The 19795-nt window shown below is 46.7% G+C and overlaps 1 protein-coding gene across 1 annotated transcript in view; it reads left to right on the top strand.

Annotated features, from left to right (window-relative positions):
- The window catches only part of ATP8B3 (ATPase phospholipid transporting 8B3), a 575725-nt gene that overhangs the window by 465684 nt on the left and 90246 nt on the right, over window positions 1-19795 (top strand). The window lies entirely within an intron of this gene.

The raw sequence follows: 19795 nt of genomic DNA, 5'->3' as shown, positions 1-19795 counted from the left end.
TGTACTTATCTCACAATTTAAATAGAATGTATCCCTTAGTGTCAAGAAATATTTGCTTCATCATAATCATTTATGACTTTTGTTGTGATTTTAGTAGTTAATCGTTTGAAGAGAAATAAATAAAGCCATAGACAACTAGCAAACAGTGATTCAGCAAACCATGTCAATTGTATGAAACCTTGGACTGACTATGCATGGAAAATTAGATCATGAATTTGAAAAAGAGAAAAGACCAAGCAATAAATGGTTTGCACACCTGAATGAATATCAAATATATAAATCACAATTTATTGGGGAAACAACAAACACAATAAATCTTAAAACCATTTAAAAACACATGCAAAATTAAATAAGAACACCCCTAGCCCACAAGAGACACAAGAGAGCAGAATAACAGCAGGACAATGTTAGTACATAATAAATGGGTAGCTAGTAGGGTTGAGTGACTTTCATTTTTTAAAGATCGAGTCGGGTTTTGTGAAACCCGACTTTGTCCAGAGTCGAGTCGAGGGCAGTCGGCTGATTATCGCTAAAAGTCGGGGATCGACCGAAACACGAAACCCAATGCAAGTCAATGGGGAAGCATAGTCGGCAGTGAGTGGAGGCCAGGAAAGCACCTACAGTGCCCATTTTAATGCCAAAAACATCCATTCTTGTTTCTGAAGCTTGTCAATCTTAATTAACTTTATAATAATAGTTGTTCATTGGAACTTGGGGGTCATTTGGCAAAAGTTGTGGGGGGTAGGGCTGGTTCAAGGTTTTAGTGGGCCCAGGAATCGTGGACTACGTCACGGCGGTGGAGCAGGGAGAGGTAAGTATTTCAACGTAGCAAGTGCTGTGATCCTGAGCAAGCAGGGGGGGCCCACTCGTTCGCATTGGCACTGGCACAGGGCCCCTCAAAGTACAGCGGTGTGTTTGCACGGCGGGGGCGCCTCCCACCAGCAGCGACACTTTTGCGTACTCTGAGGGGCCCTGTGCCAGTGACGTCGCCAACGAGTATGCCCCCCCACCTGATGAAGGAACCTGCACTTTCATCTGCACCTTCCTCTTTGTCCCTGTGTAAGGTGGTATAACATGTGGGAAGGGGAACCTTACTTTCAGCAGGGTCAGATTCTGGCTGTGTAGAGTGCAAGGGGAATGTAGTGGTCTAGGTCAATGTACCAGCAGACTCATCTAGCAGTGGCTGGGCAATGGGCAGGATGAGGAGGAAACAGATATAGGGCCAAAGAATAAAGTAGGCTAAATGCAGTTCAAAATTGGTAACAGGACTAAACAGGCGGCATTGCTTTGTTCAGTGGAGTAGCAAATCCAGGAGCAGCAGACACTGTTTTAAGGGCCCAAACACACTAATAGGCCAAATGCAGTTTAATATCTGATAATATAGGCCGAAAGCCAGAAGGTGGAAGCTCAGCTTTATACAGTTGAGGGCAAACACCAGGGAGGGGCAGACACCGTTAGTAGGCTGTACCCACCAAGTTTTTTAAAAAACAGCACTTAATGAGAGCCAGAAGGTTGAAGCTCAGCTTTATTCAGTTGAGGACAAACACCAGGGAGGGGCAGACATCGTAAGTAGGCCGTATCCAACGTTGAAGGCCAAATGCAGTTTAATATCTGATACTATAGGCCGAAAGCCAGAAGGTGGAAGCTCAGCTTTATTCAGTTGAGGACAAACACCAGGGAGGGGCAGACACCGTTAGTAGGCCGTAACCAAAGTTGAAGGCCAAATGCAGTTTAATATCTGATACTATAGGCCGAAAGCCAGAAGGTGGAAGCTCAGCTTTATTCAGTTGAGGGCAAACACCAGGGAGGGGCAGACACCGTTAGTAGGCTGTAACCACCAAGTTTTTTAAAAAACAGCACTTAATGAGAGCCAGAAGGTTGAAGCTCAGCTTTATTCAGTTGAGGACAAACACCAGGGAGGGGCAGACATCGTTAGTAGGCCGTAACCAAAGTTGAAGGCCAAATGCAGTTTAATATCTGATACTATAGGCCGAAAACCAGAAGGTGGAAGCTCAGCTTTATTCAGTTGAGGGCAAACACCAGGGAGCGGCAGACACCGTTAGTAGGCCGTAACCAAAGTTGAAGGCCAAATGCAGTTTAATATCTGATACTATAGGCCGAAAGCCAGAAGGTGGAAGCTCAGCTTTATTCAGTTGAGGGCAAACACCAGGGAGGGGCAGACACCGTTAGTAGGCCGTAACCACCAAGTTTTTAAAAAGCAGCACTTAATGAGAGCCAGAAGGTTGAAGCTCAGCTTTATTCAGTTGAGGGCAAACACCAGGGAGAGGCAGACACCGTTAGTAGGCCGTAACCAAGGTTGAAGGCCAAATGCAGTTTAATATCTGATACTATAGGCCAAAAGCCAGAAGGTGGAAGCTCAGCTTTATTCAGTTGAGGGCAAACACCAGGGAGGGGCAGACACCGTTAGTAGGCTGTAACCACCAAGTTTTTTAAAAAACAGCACTTAATGAGAGCCAGAAGGTTGAAGCTCAGCTTTATTCAGTTGAGGACAAACACCAGGGAGGGGCAGACACCGTTAGTAGGCCGTAACCAAAGTTGAAGGCCAAATGCAGTTTAATATCTGATACTATAGGCCGAAAGCCAGAAGGTGGAAGCTCAGCTTTATTCAGTTGAGGGCAAACACCAGGGAGCAGCAAACAGAGGTATTATGCCCCAACCAGCACTTAAAAAAAATAAAAATAAAATTAGAGCCAGAAGGTTGAAGCTCAGCTTTATACAGTGGAGAACAACACCAGGGAGCGGCAGACACCGTTAGTAGGCCGTAACCAAAGTTAAAGGCCAAATGCAGTTTAATTTCTGATACTATAGGCCGAAAGCCAGAAGGTTGAAGCTCCGATTTAGACAGTGGAGGACAATTTGAATTAAGGACTGCAGACAGACTTAGTAGGCTGTCCCCTGTGGACCATGCATCCACCACATTAACCCATTGCGCCGTAATGGACACGTAACCTTCCGTGGCCATGCCTACAGGTCCATGCGTCTGTTGTCAGGTGCACCTTTGTACTCACAGATTGCCAGAGTGGATGGACAATGCAGTCTTTTACATGCTGGTGGAGGGTTGGGATGGCTTTTCTCGCAAAAGAAGTGTCGACTGGTTAGCTTGTAGCGTGGTACAGCGTAGTCCATCATGGCCTTATTAATAGTAAATAAAATATATAACTAGGCTCTATGAACTTTTAAATAGGTTCCAGGGGTACACGGGCAGCATTGGTGTGGTCAGTGGAGGAGTATTGCAAGTAGGGACCGCAGACAGGCTATCAAAGGCCTAAAATAACAAACAGTAGGCTCATGGCAGTTTTAAATCGGTTACATGGATACACAGGCAGGCACTCCAGGCAGCATTGTGGTCAGTGGAGGAGTATTGCAAGTAGGGGCCGCAGACAGGCTATCAAAGGCCTAAAATAACAAACAATAGGCTCATGGCAGTTTTAAATCGGTTACATGGATACACAGGCAGGCACTCCAGGCAGCATTGTGGTCAGTGGAGGAGTATTGCAAGTAGGGGCCGCAGACAGGCTATCAAAGGCCTAAAATAACAAACAATAGGCTCATGGCAGTTTTAAATCGGTTACATGGATACACAGGCAGGCACTCCAGGCAGCATTGTGGTCAGTGGAGGAGTATTGCAAGTAGGGGCCGCAGACAGGCTATCAAAGGCCTAAAATAACAAACAATAGGCTCATGGCAGTTTTAAATCAGTTACATGGATACACAGGCAGGCACTCCAGGAAGCATTGTGGTCAGTGGAGGAGTATTGCAAGTAGGGACCGCAGGCAGGCTAACAAAGGCCTAAAATAACAAACAATAGGCTCATGGCAGTTTTAAATCGGTTACATGGATACACAGGCAGGCAGCATTGTGGTCAGTGGAGGAGTATTGCAAGTAGGGACCGCAGACAGGCTAACAAAGGCCTAAAATAACAAACAATAGGCTCATGGCAGTTTTAAATTGGTTACATGGATACACAGGCAGGCACTCCAGGCAGCATTGTGGTCAGTGGAGGAGTATTGCAAGTAGGGGCCGCAGACAGGCTATCAAAGGCCTAAAATAACAAACAATAGGCTCATGGCAGTTTGAAATCGGTTACATGGATACACAGGCAGGCACTCCAGGCAGCATTGTGGTCAGTGGAGGAGTATTGCAAGTAGGGGCCGCAGACAGGCTATCAAAGGCCTAAAATAACAAACAATAGGCTCATGGCAGTTTTAAATCGGTTACATGGATACACAGGCAGGCACTCCAGGCAGCATTGTGGTCAGTGGAGGAGTATTGCAAGTAGGGACCGCAGACAGGCTAACAAAGGCCTAAAATAACAAACAATAGGCTCATGGCAGTTTTAAATCGGTTACATGGATACACAGGCAGGCACTCCAGGCAGCATTGTGGTCAGTGGAGGAGTATTGCAAGTAGGGGCCGCAGACAGGCTATCAAAGGCCTAAAATAACAAACAATAGGCTCATGGCAGTTTTAAATCGGTTACATAGATACACAGGCAGGCACTCCAGGCAGCATTGTGGTCAGTGGAGGAGTATTGCAAGTAGGGACCGCAGACAGGCTAACAAAGGCCTAAAATAACAAACAATAGGCTCATGGCAGTTTTAAATCAGTTACATGGATACACAGGCAGGCAGCATTGTGGTCAGTGGAGGAGTATTGCAAGAAGTGTCTGACACAGTTAGTACTCCCAAAAAATAAATAGATGTTAATGTCTCGCAAAACAACTATAAATAAAAAAAGGGTGGCATGCTTAGGTACAGGGGTGGGCTCATTTGCAGAGTTTATGACAAAGTAATTTGGCAGTAAATTAGTATTTACTGGTGTCAATATAGGACACTGACCCAGACTACTTTAACTAGCATCATAGATGTCAACAAATTGGTATTGTCAGTGCCAGGCATTGAATGATGTCAGCGCATAGACTAAACATTGGTGGAGCTGTGCGAGATAATTTTGCACGTGGTAGAGCACAGTTTGAGCTGGGGGGGGAACTCTCTTGTGGCCGGCGGTACCGCCCCAGGGCCCCTCATGTTACAACGTTGTGTCTGACGTTGGGTGCGCACCACCACCGCCAGAGACACTACATTGTACTATGAGGGACCCAGTGGCAGTGCCGTCGACCAAAAGCGAGCACACCCACCTCTTCTGACAAACAGCACTGTAACTAACGGGTGCTTGCGCCAAGTGTCGAGAGTGAGACAACGGCCCCGTGGGGGGAGTTTTCCCATTGGGGGATGTGTAAATATGTCGAATGCTGTTCAAACAGCTGCTGCAAATTAAGAGATTTGAACACTCAGTAAGACCACTCCACAAGCAAGACCTTTTTATAGGAAAGCTAGGTGTCAGCCGGGAAAGGTGGGGCAAAATAATTTGAAATCCAGGAGTGGTTCATTTTAATGAAGGTGAGATCATCCACATTTTGGGTAGCCAGACGAGTCCTTTTTTCGGTTAATATTGAACCAGCAGCACTGAATACTCTTTCTGATAGCACACTAGCTGCTGGGCAAGCAAGCTCCTGCAACGCATATTCTGCCAATTCAGGCCAGGTGTCTAATTTGGATGCCCAGTAATCAAATGGGAATGACGGTTGAGGGAGAACATCAATAAGGGCTGAAAAATAGTTAGTAACCATACTGGACAAATGTTGTCTCCTGTCACTTTGAATAGATGCTGCAGTACTTGTCCTGTCTGCGGTGATTGCGAAATCACTCCACAACCTGGTCAGAAAACCCCTCTGTCCAACGCCACTTCTGATCTGTGCACCTCTAACAACTCTGCCATGTAGCCCCCTGCAGCTTGTGTGAGAACCATCACCGGCGCTGTGTGATGGGAATGCCTGAATCAAACGGTCTACAAGAGTAGCTTGTTTGGTTGCTAAGATTTGTTCGAGGTTCTCATGTGGCATAATATTTAGCAATTTGCCTTTATAGCGAGGGTCAAGGATGCAGGCCAACCAGTAATCGTCATCGCTCATCATTTTAATAATGTGTGCGTCCCTTTTGAGGATACGTGAGGCATAATCCGCCATGTGGGCCAAAGTTCCAGTTGTCAAATCTGCGGTTGTGCTTGTTGGAGGGGCAGTTACAGGCAAATCTACGTCACTTGTCTCCCTTAAAAAAACAGAACCCGGCCTTGCAACGCCACTAATTTCTGTTGGCCCAGGAGAAGCTTCCTCATTCAAAAAGTACTCATCCCCATCATCCGCCTCGTCCTCCTCCTCCTCTTTGCCCGCTACAGCGTCCTCTACACGGCCCTGACCAGACAATGGCTGACTGTCATCAAGGCTTTCCTCTTCCTCGGCTGCAGACACCTGCTCCTTTATGTGCGTCAAACTTTGCATCAGCAGACGCATTAGGGGGATGCTCATGCTTATTATGGCGTTGTCTGCACTAACCAGCCGTGTGCATTCCTCAAAACACTGAAGGACTTGACTCAGGTCTTGTAGCTTCGACCACTGCACACCTGACAACTCCATGTCTGCCATCCAACTGCCTGCCCGTGTATGTGTATCCTCCCACAAAAACATAACAGCACGCCTCTGTTCGCACAGTCTCTGAAGCACGTGCAGTGTGGAGTTCCACCTTGTTGCAACGTCGATGATTAGGCGATGCTGGGGAAGGTTCAAAGACCGCTGATAGTTCTGCATACGGCTGGAGTGTACGGGCGAACGGCGGATATGCGAGCAAAGTCTGCGCACTTTGAGGAGCAGGTCGGGGAGCCCCGGGTAACTTTTCAGGAAGCACTGCACCACCAGGTTTAAAGTGTGAGCCAGGCAAGGAATGTGTTTCAGTTGGGAAAGGGCTATGGCAGCCATGAAATTCCTTCCGTTATCACTCACTACCTTGCCTGCCTCAAGATGTACAGTGCCCAGCCATGACTGAGTTTCATTCTGCAAGAACTCGGACAGAACTTCCGCGGTATGTCTGTTGTCACCCAAACACTTCATTGCCAATACAGCCTGCTGACGCTTGCCACTAGCTATCCCATAATGGCACACCTGGTGTGCAACAGTGGCAGCTGTGGATGGAGTGGATGTGCGACTGCGGTCTGTGGACGAGCTCTCGCTTCTGCATGAGGAGGAGGAAGAGGAGGAGGGGGGGCGAACGCCTACAGCCAACTCTTTCTTTGACCGTGGGCTAGGCAGAACTGTCCCAATTTTGCTTTCCCCTGTGAACCCTGCATCCACCACATTCACCCAGTGTGCCGTGATGGACACGTAACGTCCCTGGCCATGCCTACTGGTCCATGCATCTGTTGTCAGGTGCACCTTTGTAGTCACAGACTGCCTGAGTGCATGGACGATGCGGTCTTTAACATGCTTTTGGAGGGCTGGGATGGCTTTTCTAGAAAAGAAGTGTCGACTGGGTAGCTCGTAGCGTGGTACAGCGTAGTCCATCAGCGCTTTGAAAGCTTCGCTTTCAACTAACCGGTAGGGCATCATCTCTAATGAGATTAGTCTAGCAATGTGGGTGTTCAAACCCTGTGTACGCGGATGCGAGGATGAGTACTTCCTTTTCCTAACAAGAGTATCATGTAGGGTGAGCTGGACTGGAGAGCTGGAGATCGTGGAACTAGCGGTGGTGCCGGTGGACATGGGTGACTGACAGAGGGTTGGAGATGGTATTCTTGCCGGTTCCCTACATGCAGTGTTTCCTACTACTAACCTGGTGATTCCCTGACTGCTTTGGCCTGGCGACGAAAGCTGCACGGATACTGCAGGTGGTGTGGTAAATGGTCGGCTTACAGGGAGGGAAGGGATGTAGCGTTGCTGACTAGCTTCATTGGCCGAGGGTGCTGCAACCTTTAGGGACGTTTGGTAGTTAGTCCAGGCTTGCAAATGCATGGTGGATAAATGTCTATGCATGCAACTTGTATTTAGACTTTTAAGATTCTGACCTCTGCTTAAGGTTGTTGAACATTTTTGACAGATGACTATGCGCTGATCATTTGGATGTTGTTTAAAAAAATGCCAGACTGCACTCTTTCTACTATCGGATACCTTTTCAGGCATTGCAGACTGAGCTTCTTTAACCGGATGGCCACGCTGTCCTCCAACTGGTTTTGTTTTTGCCACGCGTTTTTGGCCAGATACGGGCCCGGTAGATGGAACCTGTTGTGATGTTGATGCCTGCTGCGGCTCCTCCTCCTCCGCTTCAGAACTACTGCCGCCTGCACCCTGTTCCCCCAATGGCTGCCAATCGGGGTCCACAACTGGGTCATCTATGACCTCCTCTACTATGTCGTGTGCAATTTCGTCTGTGTCACCGTGTAAGCCGGTGGTATAGCGTTCGTGACAGGGCACCATAGTCTCCGCTGGGTTTGATTCTGCCTCAGTACACTGCGAGGGCAATGTTCTGGTCTGAGTCAAAGGAACAGCATAGTAATCTGGCTGTGGCTGTGCATCTGTGCACTCCATGTCCGATTCAACTTCTAATGGGCATGGCCTGTTAACTGTTTCACTGTCTAACCCAGGAACGGTGTGTGTAAAGAGCTCCATGGAGTAACCTGTTGTGTCGACTGACGCATCCTTAACTGTTGTTTTTAGTGAAGGACACAAGGAAGCGACTTGTTCCTGACCGGGAGCATCCACTGACGATGCACTGCTCTGACATTTGGCACTTTCCGAGGAGGAGGCGAAAGAGCTAGAGGCAGAGTCAGCAATGAAAGCCAATACTTGTTCCTGCTGCTCCGGCTTCAAAAGTGGTTTTCCTACTCCCAGAAAAGAGAGCGTTCGAGGCCTTGTGTAGCCAGACAACGAACCTGGCTCAACAACTCGAGACTTAGGTGCTGTACTGCTTTTACCACGACCACCTGATGCTCCACCACCACTACCATCATTACCAGCTGACAATGACCGCCCACGGCCACGACCTCTTCCACTAGACTTCCTCATTGTTTGCAAAACGTAACCAAAGTAACGCTATTTGTTACTGTAAAACAACTTATAAGGTGAACTCAAACTTCTGTAGGATTTATATATACCTTTATAGGTGCCTGACACTGAAATGAAAATCAGGCCCAATGTTACACAATAGGTTTTCTGTGCCCCAATAATTTGAGACAGATGGCACACACAGGACCAGCACTCAAGCAGAAATGCCAATCTTAATCTCCCACTATTATTTTTTTTTTAAAAGGGAGAATTTACCCCCCTGTTATGGTTCTCAATGGCAAGAGAACATAGCCCAGCAAACATACGAACTAGCTCTTGGAAGGATGGAAACTAAACTGACCATGAACTAAACCTGCCGCACAACTAACAGTAGCCGGGTAGCGTAGCCTGCGTTTTATCCCTAGACGCCCAGCGCCGGCCGGAGGACTAACTAATCCTGGCAGAGGAAAATATAGTCCTGGCTCACCTCTAGAGAAATTTCCCCGAAAGGCAGACAGAGGCCCCCACAAATATTGGCGGTGATTTTAGATGAAATGACAAACGTAGTATGAAAATAGGTTTAGCAAAATTGAGGTCCGCTTACTAGATAGCAGGAAGACAGAAAGGGCACTTTCATGGTCAGCTGAAAACCTTATCAAAATACCATCCTGAAATTACTTTAAGACTCTAGTATTAACTCATAACATCAGAGTGGCAATTTCAGATCACAAGAGCTTTCCAGACACAGAAACGAAACTACAGCTGTGAACTGGAACAAAATGCAAAAACAAACAAGGACTAAGTCCAACTTAGCTGGGAGTTGTCTAGCAGCAGGAACATGCACAGAAAGGCTTCTGATTACAATGTTGACCGGCATGGAAGTGACAGAGGAGCAAGGCTAAATAGCGACTCCCACATCCTGATGGAAACAGGTGAACAGAGAGGATGATGCACACCAGTTCAATTCCACCAGTGGCCACCGGGGGAGCCCAAAATCCAATTTCACAACAGTACCCCCCCCCTCAAGGAGGGGGCACCGAACCCTCACCAGAACCACCAGGGCGATCAGGATGAGCCCTATGAAAGGCACGGACCAAATCGGAGGCATGAACATCAGAGGCAGTCACCCAAGAATTATCCTCCTGACCGTATCCCTTCCATTTGACCAGATACTGGAGTTTCCGTCTGGAAACACGGGAGTCCAAGATTTTTTCCACAACGTACTCCAACTCGCCCTCAACCAACACCGGAGCAGGAGGCTCAACGGAAGGCACAACCGGTACCTCATACCTGCGCAATAATGACCGATGAAAAACATTATGAATAGAAAAAGATGCAGGGAGGTCCAAACGGAAGGACACAGGGTTAAGAATCTCCAATATCTTGTACGGGCCGATGAACCGAGGCTTAAACTTGGGAGAAGAAACCCTCATAGGGACAAAACGAGAAGACAACCACACCAAGTCCCCAACACAAAGCCGAGGACCAACCCGACGCCGGCGGTTGGCAAAAAGCCGAGTCTTCTCCTGGGACAACTTCAAATTGTCCACTACCTGCCCCCAAATCTGATGCAACCTCTCCACCACAGCATCCACTCCAGGACAATCCGAAGATTCCACCTGACCAGAAGAAAATCGAGGATGAAACCCCGAATTACAGAAAAAGGGAGACACCAAGGTGGCAGAACTGGCCCGATTATTGAGGGCAAACTCCGCTAAAGGCAAAAAAGCAACCCAATCATCCTGATCTGCAGACACAAAACACCTCAAATATGTCTCCAAGGTCTGATTCGTCCGCTCGGTCTGGCCATTAGTCTGAGGATGGAAAGCAGACGAAAAAGACAAATCTATGCCCATCCTAGCACAGAATGCTCGCCAAAATCTAGACACGAATTGGGTACCTCTGTCAGAAACGATATTCTCCGGAATACCATGCAAACGGACCACATTTTGAAAAAACAGAGGAACCAACTCGGAAGAAGAAGGCAACTTAGGCAGGGGAACCAAATGGACCATCTTAGAGAAACGATCACACACCACCCAGATGACAGACATCTTCTGAGAAACAGGAAGATCCGAAATAAAATCCATCGAGATGTGCGTCCAGGGCCTCTTCGGGATAGGCAAGGGCAACAACAATCCACTAGCCCGAGAACAACAAGGCTTGGCCCGAGCACAAACGTCACAAGACTGCACGAAGCCTCGCACATCTCGAGACAGGGAAGGCCACCAGAAGGACCTTGCCACCAAATCCCTGGTACCAAAGATTCCAGGATGACCTGCCAACGCAGAAGAATGAACCTCAGAAATGACTTTACTGGTCCAATCATCAGGAACAAACAGTCTACCAGGTGGGCAACGATCAGGTCTATCCGCCTGAAACTCCTGCAAGGCCCGCCGCAGGTCTGGAGAAACGGCAGACAATATCACTCCATCCTTAAGGATACCTGTAGGTTCAGAATTACCAGGGGAGTCAGGCTCAAAACTCCTAGAAAGGGCATCCGCCTTAACATTCTTAGAACCCGGCAGGTAGGACACCACAAAATTAAACCGAGAGAAAAACAACGACCAGCGCGCCTGTCTAGCATTCAGGCGTCTGGCGGACTCAAGATAAATTAGATTTTTGTGGTCAGTCAATACCACCACCTGATGTCTAGCCCCCTCAAGCCAATGACGCCACTCCTCAAAAGCCCACTTCATGGCCAAAAGCTCCCGATTCCCAACATCATAATTCCGCTCGGCGGGCGAAAATTTACGCGAGAAAAAAGCACAAGGTCTCATCACGGAGCAATCGGAACTTCTCTGCGACAAAACCGCCCCAGCTCCGATTTCAGAAGCGTCGACCTCAACCTGAAAAGGAAGAGCAACATCAGGCTGACGCAACACAGGGGCGGAAGAAAAGCGGCGCTTAAGCTCCCGAAAGGCCTCCACAGCAGCAGGGGACCAATCAGCAACATCAGCACCCTTCTTAGTCAAATCAGTCAATGGTTTAACAACATCAGAAAAACCAGCAATAAATCGACGATAAAAGTTAGCAAAGCCCAAAAATTTCTGAAGACTCTTAAGAGAAGAGGGTTGCGTCCAATCACAAATAGCCTGAACCTTGACAGGATCCATCTCGATGGAAGAGGGGGAAAAAATATATCCCAAAAAGGAAATCTTTTGAACCCCAAAAACGCACTTAGAACCCTTCACACACAAGGAATTAGACCGCAAAACCTGAAAAACCCTCCTGACCTGCTGGACATGAGAGTCCCAGTCATCCGAAAAAATCAAAATATCATCCAGATACACAATCATAAATTTATCCAAATAATCACGGAAAATGTCATGCATAAAGGACTGAAAGACTGAAGGGGCATTTGAAAGACCAAAAGGCATCACCAAATACTCAAAGTGGCCCTCGGGCGTATTAAATGCGGTTTTCCACTCATCCCCCTGCTTAATTCGCACCAAATTATACGCCCCACGAAGATCTATCTTAGAGAACCACTTGGCCCCCTTTATGCGAGCAAACAAATCAGTCAGCAGTGGCAACGGATATTGATATTTAACCGTGATTTTATTCAAAAGCCGATAATCAATGCACGGCCTCAAAGAGCCATCTTTCTTAGCCACAAAGAAAAAACCGGCTCCTAAGGGAGATGACGAAGGACGAATATGTCCCTTTTCCAAGGACTCCTTTATATATTCTCGCATAGCAGCATGTTCAGGCACAGACAGATTAAATAAACGACCCTTAGGGTATTTACTACCCGGAATCAAATCTATGGCACAATCGCACTCCCGGTGCGGAGGTAATGAACCAAGCTTAGGTTCTTCAAAAACGTCACGATATTCAGTCAAGAATTCAGGAATCTCAGAGGGAATAGATGATAAAATGGAAACCACAGGTACGTCCCCATGCGTCCCCTTACATCCCCAGCTTAACACAGACATAGCTTTCCAGTCAAGGACTGGGTTATGAGATTGCAGCCATGGCAATCCAAGCACCAACACATCATGTAGGTTATACAGCACAAGAAAGCGAATAATCTCCTGGTGATCCGGATTAATCCGCATAGTTACTTGTGTCCAGTATTGTGGTTTATTGCTAGCCAATGGGGTGGAGTCAATCCCCTTCAGGGGTATAGGAGTTTCAAGAGGCTCCAAATCATACCCACAGCGTTTGGCAAAGGACCAATCCATAAGACTCAAAGCGGCACCAGAGTCGACATAGGCATCCGCGGTAATAGATGATAAAGAACAAATCAGGGTCACAGATAGAATAAACTTAGACTGTAAAGTGCCAATTGAAACAGACTTATCAAGCTTCTTAGTACGCTTAGAGCATGCTGATATAACATGAGTTGAATCACCGCAATAGAAGCACAACCCATTTTTTCGTCTAAAATTCTGCCGTTCACTTCTGGACAGAACTCTATCACATTGCATATTCTCTGGCGTCTTCTCAGTAGACACCGCCAAATGGTGCACAGGTTTGCGCTCCCGCAGACGCCTATCGATCTGGATAGCCATTGTCATGGACTCATTCAGACCCGCAGGCACAGGGAACCCCACCATAACATCCTTAATGGCATCAGAGAGACCCTCTCTGAAATTCGCCGCCAGGGCGCACTCATTCCACTGAGTAAGCACAGCCCATTTACGGAATTTCTGGCAGTATATTTCAGCTTCGTCTTGCCCCTGAGATAGGGACATCAAGGCCTTTTCCGCCTGAAGTTCTAACTGAGGTTCCTCATAAAGCAACCCCAAGGCCAGAAAAAACGCATCCACATTGAGCAACGCAGGATCCCCTGGAGCCAACGCAAAAGCCCAATCCTGAGGGTCGCCCCGGAGCAAAGAAATCACAATCCTGACCTGCTGAGCAGGATCTCCAGCAGAGCGAGATTTCAGGGACAAAAACAACTTGCAATTATTTTTGAAATTTTGAAAGCAAGATCTATTCCCCGAGAAAAATTCAGGCAAAGGAATTCTAGGTTCAAATATAGGAACATGAACAACAAAATCTTGTAAGTTTTGAACTTTCGTGGTGAGATTATTCAAACCTGCAGCTAAACTCTGAATATCCATTTTAAACAGGTGAACACAGAGCCATTCCAGGATTAGAAGGAGAGAGAGAGAGAAAGGCTGCAATATAGGCAGACTTGCAAGAGATTCAATTACAAGCACACTCAGAACTGAGAAAAAAAAAAAAAAATCTTCAGCAGACTTCTCTTTTCTCTCCTTTCTCTGTCAATTAATTTAACCCTTTTTGGCCGGTCAAACTGTTATGGTTCTCAATGGCAAGAGAACATAGCCCAGCAAACATACGAACTAGCTCTTGGAAGGATGGAAACTAAACTGACCATGAACTAAACCTGCCGCACAACTAACAGTAGCCGGGTAGCGTAGCCTGCGTTTTATCCCTAGATGCCCAGCGCCGGCCGGAGGACTAACTAATCCTGGCAGAGGAAAATATAGTCCTGGCTCACCTCTAGAGAAATTTCCCCGAAAGGCAGACAGAGGCCCCCACAAATATTGGCGGTGATTTTAGATGAAATGACAAACGTAGTATGAAAATAGGTTTAGCAAAATTGAGGTCCGCTTACTAGATAGCAGGAAGACAGAAAGGGCACTTTCATGGTCAGCTGAAAACCTTATCAAAATACCATCCTGAAATTACTTTAAGACTCTAGTATTAACTCATAACATCAGAGTGGCAATTTCAGATCACAAGAGCTTTCCAGACACAGAAACGAAACTACAGCTGTGAACTGGAACAAAATGCAAAAACAAACAAGGACTAAGTCCAACTTAGCTGGGAGTTGTCTAGCAGCAGGAACATGCACAGAAAGGCTTCTGATTACAATGTTGACCGGCATGGAAGTGACAGAGGAGCAAGGCTAAATAGCGACTCCCACATCCTGATGGAAACAGGTGAACAGAGAGGATGATGCACACCAGTTCAATTCCACCAGTGGCCACCGGGGGAGCCCAAAATCCAATTTCACAACACCCCCCCCCCAAAAAAAAGGCCAAGTATTACACAGTGGTTTTCGGTGGCACACAATGAGAGACAGATGCCACACACAGCAATGGCACGGAGGCAGACTTGCCAATATTTATCTCCCACTAATTTTTTTTTTTTAAAAGGGAGAATGTACCCAAAAAAAAAAAAAATTGGCCAAGTATTACATAGTGTTTTCGGTGGCACACAATGAGAGACAGATGCCACACACAGCAATGGCACGGAGGCAGACTTGCCAATATTTATCTCCCACTAATTTTTTTTTTTGAAAAGGGAGAATGTACCCCCCCCAAAAAAAATGGCCAAGTATTACACAGTGTTTTCGGTGGCACGCAATGAGAGACAGATGCCACACACAGCAATGGCACGGAGGCAGACTTGCCAATATTTATCTCCCACTAATTTTTTTTTTTTTGAAAAGGGAGAATGTACCCCCCCCCCCAAAAAAAATGGCCAAGTATTACACAGTGTTTTCGGTGGCACACAATGAGAGAAAGATGCCACACACAGCAATGGCACGGAGGCAGACTTGCCAATATTTATCTCCCACTAATTTTTTTTTTTGAAAGGGGAGAATGTACCCAAAAAAAAAAAAAAATGGCCAAGTATTACACAGTGTTTTTGGTGGCACACAATGAGAGACAGATGCCACACACAGCAATGGCACGGAGGCAGACTTGCCAATATTTATCTCCCTGCAGTTATCTCAGAAACGTATGGCAGGCAGCTATAAAAAGGACTGCTGCACACAAAAGTGTGGACAAACACACAAGATAGCTGTGCAGAAAGGAAGGAAAAACAGGATTTGTGCTTTGAAAAAAGCAGTTGGTTTGCACAGCGGCGTACACACAGGCACAGCAACGCAGCTATCAGGGTCAGGGAGCCTTCTAGTGCAGCCCAATGAGCTACAGCGCTGAGGAAAAAAAAATGTAGCTTCCACTGTCCCTGCAATCAAAAGGTGGTGTTGGACAGTGGAAATCGCTACAGCACAAGCGGTTTGTAGCTTTATGTACCCTGCCTATCACTATCCCTGCTTCTGAAGAAGCTGCAGCAACCTCTCCCTACGCTCAGATCAGCAGCAGTAAGATGGCGGTCGGCGGGAATGCCCCTTTATAGCCCCTGTGACGCCGCAGAAAGCAAGCCAATCACTGCAGTGCCCTTCTCTAAGATGGTGGGGACTGAGATCTATGTCATCACGCCGCCCACACTCTGCGTCCACCTTCATTGGCTGAGAAATGGCGCTTTTAGCGTCATTGAAACGCGACTTTGGCGCGAAAGTCGCGTACCACATGGCAGACCCCACACAGGGATCGGCTCGGTTTCATGAGACGCCGACTTTGCCAAAAGTCGGCGACATGAAAATGAACGATCCGTTTCGCTCAACCCTAGTAGCTAGTATAGTTAATATACAGTGCATGACCAGTAGTCCAGGTGTAGTCCCAAGAGGATTGGAGTATAATATGTATTAATACCATTATATCAAAAATAGCATTTAAAGTGAAGAAAAGGTATTCAATAATATGCCTCAATCATTGAGAGAAAACAGGTGCATGCATAGTTGAGAGTGGATATAACATGGTGAAAACTAAATGGTCACCAAAAATAAAACAGCATGGCTTACTCATATAATAGGTTGCCCCAATGTGACTCTGCAGGCCCCAACAAGCATTTTGCATGGGCTTCCCCGAGGAAGAGAAGGGAGAGGACCCTACCCATTGTGGCCATACATTCTGTAGGATAATGAAGAAGGAGACCGTAGGTTTGGCAGCTGCACCACCTTTGGTGTTGGTGAGGTGGCTGCGGGGGCATTGCAGGCAGTAAGCTGTTCTGAATATATGGATTTTCAAGTTCCCCTTGAAATTTGAGAACGTAGGGGATAATCGGATAATTCGATAATCGGATTAAGGAATGTAGGGGATAATTGGATGGGGTATACTTGGGAGAAGTCTTGCAGGTGATAGAGAACATACAATTGTGAAGGAGAGAAGGAGATCATGGGAGGACTGGAGATTATGTGGTGGGAGATATTGTGAGAGTACTTCAGAGATATATAGAAGAGACAGATTAAGTACAGCTTTGTAGGTCAGTGTTAGTAGCTTGAAGTGGATATGTTTTGGAACCTTAAGACAATGAAGGGATTAGCAGAGGGGAGAAGTATCAAAGACAGAAGTGTATTAGTAGGGCAGCAGCATTAAGGACACAGTGGAGAGGTGTAATGATGCAATGGGGATGATGAGGTTCTAGACTCAACATGGAGTCAAGGCCATCCGAGTTCGGAGGAAGAGGTGGTGGTCATGCTGCCCCAGTAGCACAGCAAAAGAGGGATAGGAGGGCAAAAGCACCGAGGCTGGCCCCTAGCCATTAAGTTGGCTACTACTGCACACCGCAGGCATCCGCTAGCTATTACGCCAGTTACTACAAAGCGCTGAGGCCTGCCCCCAGCCATTACGTTGGCTGCTACTGTGCAATGCAGCTGGCCCCTCACTATTACGTCAGCTGCTATAAAGTCTTGAGGCCAGCCCCTAGCCCTCAAAGAAGTTGTCCACTATTTGGACAGTTTGTTCTCATACCCCTTGCTTGGCCCCCCATAAAATAATAATACTCATCTCCCATGCTGGTGCCATTTCTGCGGTGTCAGCACTTGGTCTTCCGGTGCTCCCATGCTGTTGTTGTGACATGTGACACTGGTGCCCAATGAGCGCTGGCGTCACTGTCCCCGCCTCCTGTCGAATTCAGCAGGAAGAGGAAGTATGAGATCTGCTGCAGCCCGGACTTCCTCCTCATGTTGATTTGTCAGAAGGCGGGGACAGTGATTCCAGCGCTGATCGGGCACTGGCAACATGTGTCACAACAACCACATGAGAGCCACGGGGATAGAAAGTGCTAACACTGTGGGAACGGTGCCAGCACAGGAGGCGAGAATAGGCTTTATTATTTTATGGAGCTAAATATTTTGATCCCTTGTTGCCCTAGTAGTGGACAACCCCTTTTAGTTGGCTGCTACTACTACTTTCCATGTTGGCTTCTCCTCCTATTCTGCTTCCTCCACTGCCTCCTCATCCGGTCAGAAAGTGTGGGCAGTCTATGCGCACTTTTGACATTCACACCCTTCTACTGCTTGCCTGTATTGAGCTACAGCTTCACTTATGCCTTCCCGCTCACCACATCATATATCAAGTACCCACAAGGTGAAAGTTCGCCTTGTACATGCTGGATAGACTGTGTTTGCAGCAGCAGGCAATACTGGTGTTTGAGATGCAGCACGCACAAGTTATTTGCTCTGTGGGACAACACCACTTCACGACCAGCGAGTGGCCTTCCATGTGGGACATGTGTGCCTTGTTGTGCTGCTTCGAGTACACCACCAACATGGCCAGCGCCAATTTTGCCATCATACTTAGCATTACTATCCCACTTCTACACTGCGTGCAGAATTATTAGGCAAGTTGTTTTTTTGGATCACATGATGCTTTTTATACATGTTGTCCTACTCCAAGCTGTTCAGGCTTGAGAGCCAACTACCAATTAAGTAAATCAGGTGATGTGCATCTCTGTAATGAGGAGGGGTGTTGTCTAATGACATCAAAACCCTATATAAGGTGTGCTTAATTATTAGGCAACTGAAAAGTCCAAAATTGTGAGATGTCTTGCAGAGGGATGCAGCAGTGTTGAAATTGCCAAACTTTTGAAGCGTGATCACCGAACAATCAAACGTTTCATGGCAAATAGCCAACAGGGTCACAAGAAGCGTGTTGAGCAAAAAAGGCACAAAATAACTGCCCATGAATTGAGGAAAATCAAGCGTGAAGCTGCCAAGATGCCATTTGCCACCAGTTTTGCTATATTTCAGAGCTGCAACGTTACTGGAGTAACAAAAAGCACAAGGTGTGCGATACTCAGGGACATGGCCAAGGTAAGGAAGGCTGAAAAACAACCACCTTTGAACAAGAAACAGAAGATAAAATGTCAAGACTGGGCCAAGAAATATCTTAAGACTGACTTTTCAAAGGTTTTATGGACTGATGAAATGAAAGTGACTCTTGATGGGCCAGAGGCTGGATCAGTAAAGGGCAGAGAGCTCCACTTCGACTCAGACCCCAGCAAGGTGGAGGTGGGGTACTGGTATGGGCTGGTATCATCAAAGATGAACTTGTGGGACCTTTTCGGGTTGAGGATGGAGTGAAGCTCAACTCCCAGACCTACTTCCAGTTTCTGGAAGACAACTTCAAGCAGTGGTACAAGAAGAAGTCGGTATCGTGCAATAAAAACATGATTTTCATGCAGGACAATGCTCCATCACATGCCTCCAACTACTCCACAGCGTGGCTGGCCATTAAAGGTCTCAAAGAAGAAAAAATAATGACATGGCCCTCTTGTTCACCTGAGCTGAACCCCATAGAGAACCTGTGGTCTCTCATAAAATATGTGAGATCTACAGGGAGGTAAAACAGTACACCTCTCGGAACAGTGTCTGGGAGGCTGTGGTGGCTGCTGCACGCAATGTTGATCGTAAACAGATCAAGCAACTGACAGAATCTATGGATGGAAGGCTGTTAGTATCATCATAAAGAAAGGTGGCTATACTGTTCACTAATTTTTGGGGGTTTTGTTTTTGCATGTTAGAAATGTTTATTTCTAAATTTTGTGCAGTTATATTGGTTTACCTGGTGAAAATAAACAAGTGAGATGGGAATATATTTGTTTTTTATTAAGTTGCCTAATAATTCTGCACAGTAATAGTTACCTGCACAAACAGATATCCTCCTAAGATAGCCAAATAAAAAAAAAACCCACTCCAACTTCCAAAAATATTAAGCTTTGATATTTACAAGTCTTTTGGGTTGATTGAGAACATAGTTGTTGATCAATAACAAAAATAATCCTCTAAAATACAAC

The sequence above is a fragment of the Ranitomeya variabilis genome, chromosome 1 (genome assembly GCF_051348905.1).
Source record: "Ranitomeya variabilis isolate aRanVar5 chromosome 1, aRanVar5.hap1, whole genome shotgun sequence".
Classification (NCBI taxonomy): Eukaryota; Metazoa; Chordata; class Amphibia; order Anura; family Dendrobatidae; genus Ranitomeya; species Ranitomeya variabilis.
Note: the sequence above shows the minus strand (reverse complement) of the source record. Positions and strands in the feature narration are given on the sequence as shown.